A 10,202-nucleotide genomic window follows, 5' to 3' on the forward strand; every position below is an offset into this window, starting at 1 on the left:
GTAAGGTACATGATGCCCATAACCCATGGCTGGTTTATCCATGTAGCACATGTAGTACATGGTATGGGCCCCACATGGTGCCTTCCCCTCATGGATCTACAGCATAGCCTCTCTCCTACCCCCCTTTCCCTCTTTAAGGACAGAGTGACACCCCTTTCCACTGTGGGGGCCTCTCCACTCCCAATCTGGCTGTTCCTGTTGCAATTATACTCTGCTAGGGCCCTGTAACTCTGATGCTACGGACCCTGCGAATCCTTAAACCACTCATGCCATAACCTTGTTGAAGCTAAGCAGGCACTCAGCTGGTTGGATGGGAGACTTCTTGGATGGGAGACTATATGGGACATCTTGTATTCCATGGTAGAAGAAAATGTGCGGTTTAGATCTCATATTCTGGAAGGAAGGGGGACAACTTTTTTCTGTTTTCACTGTGCTATAGCAGAGCAGACCGCCGATTCTTTAAAGCTCTTTGTAGGAGTCCTTCAGGAACAACTGGGGGAGGTAGGATTAGGGGCTGCAGTGAAGGGGTGGGAAGGAGAAGTCAGTGGGATGGAGAAGTCAGTTTTATAGATAGAAATCCTCTTCTCGACAGAATTGTTAGGTGCAGTTCAAGTCAGTGGCTGAACGCTAGGCTGTAAAGATTAAACCAGCTCAAGCCTATCAATTCAAGTCTATAATACAATAAAAATCAAACCCATCAACCAATTCAAGCCTATTAACTTCCAAAACAAACGAAATAGTCACAGTCATAACCGCTGACATGGAACCTGTTTTCCCAGTTCCAATGAATGGCGATAGACTGGACTGAGGCATTCGGGGCCTTTTCACATGTCCAGGGACAGAACACGGGCTGCTTAATTGGGTTCAGGAGCTAAATTCCCAGGAAGACCTTGCTTACTTAGTACATTCTGAAGTTCCTTCTTCCTTCATACAAACGGCGAATGAGTTTACAATTCGCATGACTGGCAAATTTGGAGCAACCGGATGACTGTTGCTCAGTCCTCCCTTGGCAATAAATAGTCTGCCATAAAGGTCAAACCTGTAGCTGCTTGTTTGCTGAAGGCTCACAGGAGTATTCAAAAGCTGCATCTGCTCTTGGAGCTGCCTCTGGAACGTCTCGGAAACTGTGGCGTTCCTGGACTGTACAGCATTAGTACACGAGCCAGTTACGAAGAGTAGATTCATCATGCGTATTTGGTTAGCATGATATCAGCAAGCAGCAAGAAACCTGTTTGGTTTCTTTGCCCAAGAAGAGCTTAAAGCTACAGTCAGCAAAATCATTCTGACAGAGCACCATAGGCCTACTGGATGTACGGTGTAAGTAACAAAGATTCCACAGAAAAGGCCTGTATTATTATCCTCCTCCTCCTCCTCCTCCTCCTCCTCCTCCTCCTCCTCCTCCTCCTCCTCCTCATTATTGCTATTATTAACCACCACCACCACATTTTTATCCTGTTTTTCTGCCCTTGCAAGGCAGCTGACTTACATAATACAATCACATTTTAAAGCCATTAAAATCAACCCTTCCCAACCAACACATCCTTAAACCAATTTTGAAAAATACAGAGGGGATCCCACCTCCCCAAAAAAACAAAAAAGTCTTCACCCACAGGCAGAATATTACTGATTTTATTTTGAGAGTTATATCCTACCTCTCTCCCACAAGGCAGATTCAGGGTGACCTCAACATTTTAAGAAATACAACAAATACAACAAAAGCATGAGGGTTATCATTAAAACAGTTAAAGCAGTTAAACCATTCTCCTGGTACCTAGAAAATATTTCAAATCGACAGGGTGTGGCAAACCAATTGTACCTGGAACCAAAAGGATTTATTTTTAAATTTATTTAAATTTATGTTTCGATTTATATACCGCCACTCTCACTGAGTGGCTCGTGGTGAATTACAATCTAAAACCCTCAAAAAATGCCCCATAAAGGCCTAAAAATCCCAACCCTCAATAACCCAGACCCAGGTCATTCCACCAGGTCGGGGCCAGGCCTGAAAAGGCCCTGGCTTGGGTGGAGGCCAGGCGCACCTCCCTCAGACCAGGTATATCCAACTGGTTAGCACCGGCCGAGTACAAAGCCCAGCAAGGGGCATAAGAAGATAGGTGGTCCTAAAGATATGTGGAGCCAGCCCGCAAATGGCCCTAAAGGTTAATACCAAGACCTTGACCTTGATCCAAGCTGCAACTGGCAACCAATACAGCTGCATCTGCACAGGCTGGACATCAATCCTCCACAATCTCCCAGTGAGTACCCTAGCAGCCTGTCAGGGCAGATGTCAGGGATGTTGGCTGGTTGAGGTGCATGGCTCCCAGTCCATGAGGGGGCTTGAGGGGTCCCAGCGTACCCCCATCGAGTATAGCACCCAGGGCATGAGCCCTGGCTGTCATACCCTAATACAGCGGTCCCCAACCTTTTTATCACCGGGGACAGGTCAACGTTTGACAATTTTACTGAGGCCTGGGGGGGGTAAGTCCACTAGAGCGGTGGTCCCCAGCCACCGGGTCGCGGTTCCCTCTCCCCGCCCCCCCTGCAGTAAGAAACTACCCAGGCCGCAAGCAAATCGGCCGCAAAAGCGGCCAATTACCTTGCAGCCCGGCAAGCTTCGTTTTTTTGGGGGGGAGAAGCATCGCCCTCCCCACCACTGCCTGTTTCTTTTCGCCATGGTTGCTGAAGGCAGCGGGCAGGAACCTCGTTGCTGTGAAGTTGAGTGGGCTGCCCTGGGAATAAGGTGCTCCTGGACATGAGATGAGGGAGTCCTAGTCAGAGCAGGAATGGAGAAGGGGAGCTTTGTGACCTGGACTTCTGCAAAGTTGGGTTGACGTTGGAGGGCTGAAGCACCTAACTTCTTAGACAGAGCCACGGCCTGGTACCAACTGATCTGCAGACCGGTACCGGTCTCCAGACTGGGGGTTGGAGATCACTGCCCTAATACACTGTTGTATGTGCAGTCTCAATGTATGCCTGTGCAAAAGACAATTCAGTGAACAATTACAGGTAAACTATACATTCCAATGCTAAAATAAACAGCAATGGCAACAGGGGACATCCCTGGCATGTTTCTTTTTCAATTGGAATTGTTTCTGTTAATTTTTCATTTCTTAAAATTATTACTTGCTGTTTCATATATATATGCCTTGCATCCAATTTAAAAAATCTGGGCCACAGTTCATATTCTGAACCACACTGAATTCAAAGGGCTAAGTTATATTACTAAGTTATATATTACTTTTTCTTTGTCTAAAAATAGGAACACTCTTTTTTTTTCTTGTTCACTAATTCAATTCCATCTATTAGAAATAAAATAATATCTTTAATGTACCTTTTTGATATGAATCCTGTTGGATCAGTGTTTATTAAATCTGGTTTGCATTTTCTTAATCTTTCTGTCATTATTGTGACAAAAATATTATAACTTATGTTTGCAACGAAATCAGTCTACATGACTGTGTTGGCATTCCTTCTATACCTTCTTTGTAAATGAACATTATATATACCTCTTACCATGGTATTACCTTTCCTTCTTTTATCTCATTCATTACTTTTTTATCATTAGTACTTCAAAATGTTTATAATATATAAACCGATCCAGACCTGGTACTTTGTCTTTTGTCTTTTTTCCTTATTGCTGAGGACGGCAGTCCCCAACCACCGGGCCACGGCCTGGTGCCGGGCCTCAAAGGCCCTGGCACCGGGCTGCGGCTCCCTGCCTCCGCATGTGTGCATTTGCGCCCGCACATGGCACAAACGCACATGCACAACCCCGAGCGCGCATGCGCGGGAGTGCCGCACATGTACATTTGCGCGGCCGGGCAATCGCCCTCCCTGCCACCACCGGTCCGCAGCCTGAAAAAGGTTGCAGATCACTTGCCTAGGATATTTCTAAGTTTGTAATTGTTTAATTTAGAATTCTTCTGTGTTCTAATGTCAACATTATAAACAAGACTAGAGTCAAAGCCCGTTGCATTCAGGAATACAATGAGTGCTAGATTGAGGGGTGGGGTGGAAGAACTCTACAGACAGCCTCCCCCTCCCCCCAAGACCTGGAAAGGCTGCAAGCAGCTGTTAGGATGGCATGTCCCCAGCCATGGTCAGGTAGCTCAGTCATCTAGGGGCAAGGTGCCCTCCCAGGAGCCCCAAGGCCAGGGTCTGGAGGACACCAGGCAGGGAACTCACCAGCAGGGGCAGCTCTCATGCAGCAGGGATCTACAGCTTCCATGTCTCAGAGGGAAGTGGAAGGAGGAGGGGGTGGTCAGGGGTGAGGGATGGAAGGCGATCGGCTGGTTGCTGGATAGACAGGCAAGTTGGTTAGAGGACAAGGCACTCAGGGGTGGGACAGCCACATAGAGTTGATGTTAAGCGCTGAGTGGCGCTTAAGCCATGAGACCATAGTCCTCCAAGCCCTTACCAGAAATATTAAATGGAACAGGTATCTTTTAGATGTTCTCTTATTCCATTTTCTGAAATGAAGTTCTTTTTGCAAACTCTAATAAGAGTATTGATCTCCTTTCTTTGGACATACTGTTCTTTTTTCTTTTTTCTTCCTGAGACAATAAGCCAAATATCTTCAGGGTTTGTTCACATTTTCAAAATGCCTCTACTTTAAAAAGTAGTTTTCTTTGGGTCTTTTTCATCTCTAACATATCTAGTTGATTTTGTAATCATCTGATTTCTGCTAATGTATCTTCATTAAGTTTTATTTATTTTAGTGTTGGAATATTTAGCCTCAAAGATTAGACAAGATACAAGAGTCAAGGAATAAAGGTGGATGACACAGAATTTAAAATGAAAAGTTATGCAGACAATGTGGTATTAACAGTTTTGGACCCATAAGAATTGCTGTGGCATGTCATGGAACATATTGAATTTGGATCCTTTTCAGGATATAAAATTAACAGGAAAAAGACAAAAATAATAATGAAATTCCTAATGTGGCAACAAGATGAAAACAATATAAAGAGTGCATATAAAAAATCTGGAAGGAAATACATGGAGAAATGCAAAATATATTTATGTTTTCTATGGATGCTAAGAATATGCTACTGGAAATATTACCCAATAAACTACCAAAAATTTCGGAAGAGATATTTGAATATATAGTGACAGAAGCAAAAACTATTTATGCAGCAAAATGAAAAAACAATGCTTGTCTAAGCTTATAAGATTGGAATAATAAACTGACTGAATATGCTGTAATGGCAAAATTAATGCCATATTTAAAAAACAGATCAATTTGGAAATTTGAGGAAAGATGGAGAGTTTGTTATAAAAAGTTAAAGTTACAATGAGAAACAATTTATATATTTTGTTCATCCACCCCCACAATGGACACAGTCTTTTACCACTAACTACCACTATGTTAATTATTTTCATCATTACAACTTATTTCATTAAAAGAAGAAGAGTTGGGGTTTTTTTTGTACCCCACTTTCTACTACCCAAAGGAGTCTCAATGTGGCTTCTAATCACCTACCCATCTTGTCTCCACTACAGACACCCTGTCAGTTATGTGGGGCTGAGAGAGCTCTGAGTGAACTGAGACTGGCCTAAGGTCACCCAGCCGCCTGTATTTAGAGGAAGAGTGCGGAATCAAGCCCAGTTCTTCAGCTAGGAGGCTGTCGCTCTTAACTGATACACCAAGCTGGTTCTCAAGAAGAAACCGCTACCACAGGTAAGACATGCTAAAGCCACGGGGGGGCTCTGGTTCTTCCAATCATGTCCCTTTTGCGAACTCATAGCTCACAGCTGTCATCATTGGATTTCCTTGCAGAAGACAAGTTGTTTGCCTTACATATTTGTTGTGTTTAGTTTCCATAAAGCTTCGGAGGTGATCCTGTCCGGCTCTCTAGTTATCACAGTCACTGAAAATCCTCTGTGTCCTAATCATTGAGAATATGTGCGAAGTCCTTCACGAGCAGAATCCCCATTGCCAGACATTTTAATTAATAGTGTTATAGTCTTCAAGGCCATAATGCTCATCAGTTATTAATTAGCAGTTCATTTTGCTGAATAAATAACACTTATGATTGATGATGGGACTTGTAATTGGACACTAGTGGTATTCCTCCGGGGAACAACATTTCTGCAAGTATTTAGCTGTGACACTGTTACAGCGAAGAAGAAACCCATGCCCGTTCAGGAAAGTCTGCTTCAAGCAACTGTGACAGAGTGAAAGAAGCAAATCCCAACTCGGTGTGTTTGTGACAGAGAGAGGCTGACAGGCGGTGGGCTCAACTGTACACGGATGTTGCCACCATTTTAAGAAGTTGTGAGGGCTTGATGATAATTGGACCAGCATCATGGCATTCTTGTGTCCTCACCTCGCCCCATTCCTTTGCAAGTGCCGAAACAGCAGTGAGGGTGTGTGTGACCATTTTCATCACTGGTTAAAGATCAGGGTAGGATCAGTGCACATCAGCCCACTGCACTTGTGGCATTTTGAAACAACTTCAATAGGGCAGTGGCACCCACCTGGCTGCAGTGAAGGCACTGTTATGTTTGGTCTGACATTCCAGTAGGATTGGGAATTCTGGGGAAAGAAGAGGGCATAACATTGGGGGCCATGTGTATCAAAGACATTTCATTCTCCAGGAGAAGGAAGCCTAAGGAAAGTGAATCTTTCCTTTTTTGGGCCTGAGTGTTGTGAAAAGGTTTTATAACACATTCCCAGAGGCAAGGAGGAATTGGAGATTCCAGGGCTGATTCTGCACTTACTTTGTTTATTCCGTTGTGGATCCTGCTGAATTCAGATCGATTTGGACTTGGGTCTTCGTCTATCCCCCCCCTTCCCATTGAAACAGAAAGTATTCTGCACTCGTTTGGGCAAGCTCAGAATGGGGAGGGGAGCCAAGCACAGCCAGAATCTCTCTTTTCTTGAACGGGGAGTGGGGGGGGGAGAGGATTGGAGACAGCAGAGGAGGGGGGAATAAATCCAAGAGGCAAATCTCTGCTGAGAGAAGTTAGGACTTCTGGACCTCAGTCACTTTAAGGGAAGCCTTGCAACTGGGAACTTTGAACTGATGCCCTGGCCAATCAGGGAAGATTGCTTTGTTACCAGTGATGGAGAAAGGAGTTAATCACAAAAGCAGGAAGCTGCACTCTTTCTGAAAAATACCAAGAATTTCATTGTTACTTTGGGCCATTCACTCTTTCACAGGGTTGTTGTGAGAGTAAAAGGTGGAAGAATACCTCATGAGTAGATTATATTCTCGTTTGCCAGCAACAGAAACAAAGAAATACAAAACATGGTACAGTGGAATTGCCAGGCTGTGGCTCAGAAACCCTCTCTGCAATTTTTGTGCTTCCTACGCAATAGGTAAAGAAGGAACCTCAGTTCCCATAGCTTGTTCCCCGCCTCCATCTTTCAGCCCACTCTTCCTCTACACTTTGGCCTGCACATCTGGAATACTATCCTTGCAGCATTGTAGAAGAAATAGGTGAGAGAAATCACAGCTGCTTCACCCCCCCCCACACACACACACACTTCCCCTATAGTTTTAAAGCCCGAGAGCAACTCCTGGAGTTTCAGCTTGGCCGTTGAAGAGGAAGAACATGCAACTTCTTATAACATGTCCAAAATCTTCATGATAGTGATAACATATCCTAGATCTTTGTGATAGTACTGGCAGGGGACCATAGAGTGTCAGATGATGATCCAGAAAGCCCAAATTCCAATCCTCACTCTCCCACGTGTGTTGGGTGATTTTGGGCCAATAAACATATTCAATCTAGCCTGCATCGCAGGGCAGCTGTGAGGATTACAGGAAGGAGAGAAGAATGATGGAAGTCATTTTGGTTTAGGGTTGCTAGCTTGGGGATGGGAAATACTTGGAGACTTTAGACGTGGAAACGAGAGTGGGTGGGGTTTGGAGTGGGGGCGGGACCTCAATAGAGTATCCTTCCTTCCTTCCTTCCTTCCTTTCTTCCTCCCTTGCTCTCCTGCCCTCCTACCTTCCTTCCTTCCTTCCTTGCTCTCCTGCCCTCCTTCCTTCCTTCCTTCCTTCCTTCCTTGCTCTCCTGCCCTCCTTCCTTGCTCTCCTGCCCTCCTTCCTTCCTTCCTTCCTTGCTCTCATTCCTTCCTTGCTCTCATTCCTTCCTTCCTTCGTGGCTCAGGACAAGATTGATTACAAATTTTAAAATATACAATTTAACACAGCAATGCCATAAAGTCTACCCTCCAAAGCAGCCATTTTCTCCAGGGGAACTGATCTCTTTAGTCTGGAGATGACTTGTAATTCCAGGGGATTCCCAGGTCCCACCTGGCAGCTGGCATCCCTGTTTTGAGTCCCCATTGGAAAGAAAAGCATGATATAAATGAAATAAATCAACAGATAAATATTTGGGGGGAAATCTTACAGGAGACTTTGAGTGAAGGTTATATTTTAGTTTAAAATTTAGTTTTCTTGGACTTTGGGCCCTTTTGATGCTGAGAGCAAGCAAAACAAAATCTAAGATGTCGCTATATTTATGCAGTTCAGAACAGGAAATAAAAACAGCTTTCTCAAAACCTCAACTGGAATTCCGTTGACCGTATGGACTTTGGGAGTCATCTAGGATCTTTAGGGTCCAGGCCTTATTATCTCCCCACCCCCTCCGTTTTTGGCACATATGGTAACTCTCCAAATGGCAGAGGTGGTAAATAAGGGGGGGGGGAAAGAGCTGATAGATTTAACTGGGTAGCCAACAAAGCCAAGAAGTATATCGGGTCAGCTGCTGACCAGATGCTGCCTTCAATTAATATTCCAGCTCTAAAAGACATTTATTGCTCACTTTAGAAGGCCGAACAGCTGAGTCATAAAAACAGGCTGCAAAAAAGAAAGTATTGACAGTGGTTAACTGGCTTAAAAAACAACAACAACCTGCTTCCGAAAATCATCACAGTTCGTCCCGTGTATGTAAAACAAACGCCTCTTGTCCGTAAACGGCACAGACCTATTCTGATAGGAGAGGGCAATATGCTCCACTACCGCAGTGCTTCCCCCCCAATACTTCCCTTTCATTTCCTTAAAAGTGGGTTAATCAACTCCAAGATATCCTTTGCCAGCTCAGTGAGCCTTCCCCTTTCTTTTAAGGGAGTCTGGAAACAGCAAAGGAGCAAGTCGGGGAAAAGGGAAGCAGAGAGATTGTGTTGTAATGCTAACAGGCAATTAACAAACTCATGGGTGTTAATTATCTTCATACTGCATCATGTTCAATTAGCTCGGGCTCTGCAACAAAGGCAGCCGTGAACAATTGCTTTGATAGGCATACAGTACTTCATTTGTACTTAATCGCTTTAAGCCTCCCCGTTGCTAGGCTACCTGGGTCTCCAGAGGTAAGAAGCAGCACAGATGCACTATGTTTAAATGACTACAGAGAACTGTTTAAACTCAAACCATGTATAACTCTTTATTGATTTTAACACAGAAGATCTCAGCTCTGCTGATAAGGTTTTGATATATTTTTCCTGCAACAAGCCGGTTCCTTAGAGCATTGTGGGCCGCGGGGATGGGGGCATGCGGGGATCTGTCAATATGCTTCTATGATGATCTCTTGATCTGCAGCTATAAAAACCTTTAGCCAGAGCCCTTATTATAAAATAATGGAAGATGCAATATTTGATTTCTCCCCCCCCCCTCCTTCCTCCCCCCCTCTCCTTCCTCCCCCTTCCTCTCCTCTTGTAAGTTATGGAGATTCCCACCCCCTTTGGAACCAAATTAGAGTACGCCTCTGAATTTCTTGGCCTTAATATAATACCCAAGAATTTCTAGCACTAATTAATTTGATTGACTCTCAGCAGGAAGGGATCAGCTGTAGCATCATGAACTTTAACAATAACTTCCAACTGATGGGCAGATCACATCAATAAGGCCATCACCAGCCTCTCTCACCTGTCACCAGGCGGGGAATGAGCAATAGCCGCCCCCCACAGATGCACTGCTTAGCACTTTCTGCCCGATTAGCAATTTATAATGGTGATCAAGAAGCAGTCAGTGGCGATTCAAGACAACTGTCTGGCGGCCTGTTTAATTGGCCTTGTTTGGTTTTTTGATAAATGGCTCGTGACTGTTCTACGCCCCCGGTTTAAAAAAAAAAAAAACTTTTAAAATGGGCCACTGTGATTAGACTACCAACAGATACTAGGTCAAAATTGAAAGAAGGTGCAGGAAATGTTAATTAATATCAATGATAGGCAATTATTAGTGAGGCAGAAG

This window comes from Paroedura picta, chromosome 2 (assembly GCF_049243985.1).
Source record: "Paroedura picta isolate Pp20150507F chromosome 2, Ppicta_v3.0, whole genome shotgun sequence".
In the NCBI taxonomy this organism is placed as follows: Eukaryota; Metazoa; Chordata; class Lepidosauria; order Squamata; family Gekkonidae; genus Paroedura; species Paroedura picta.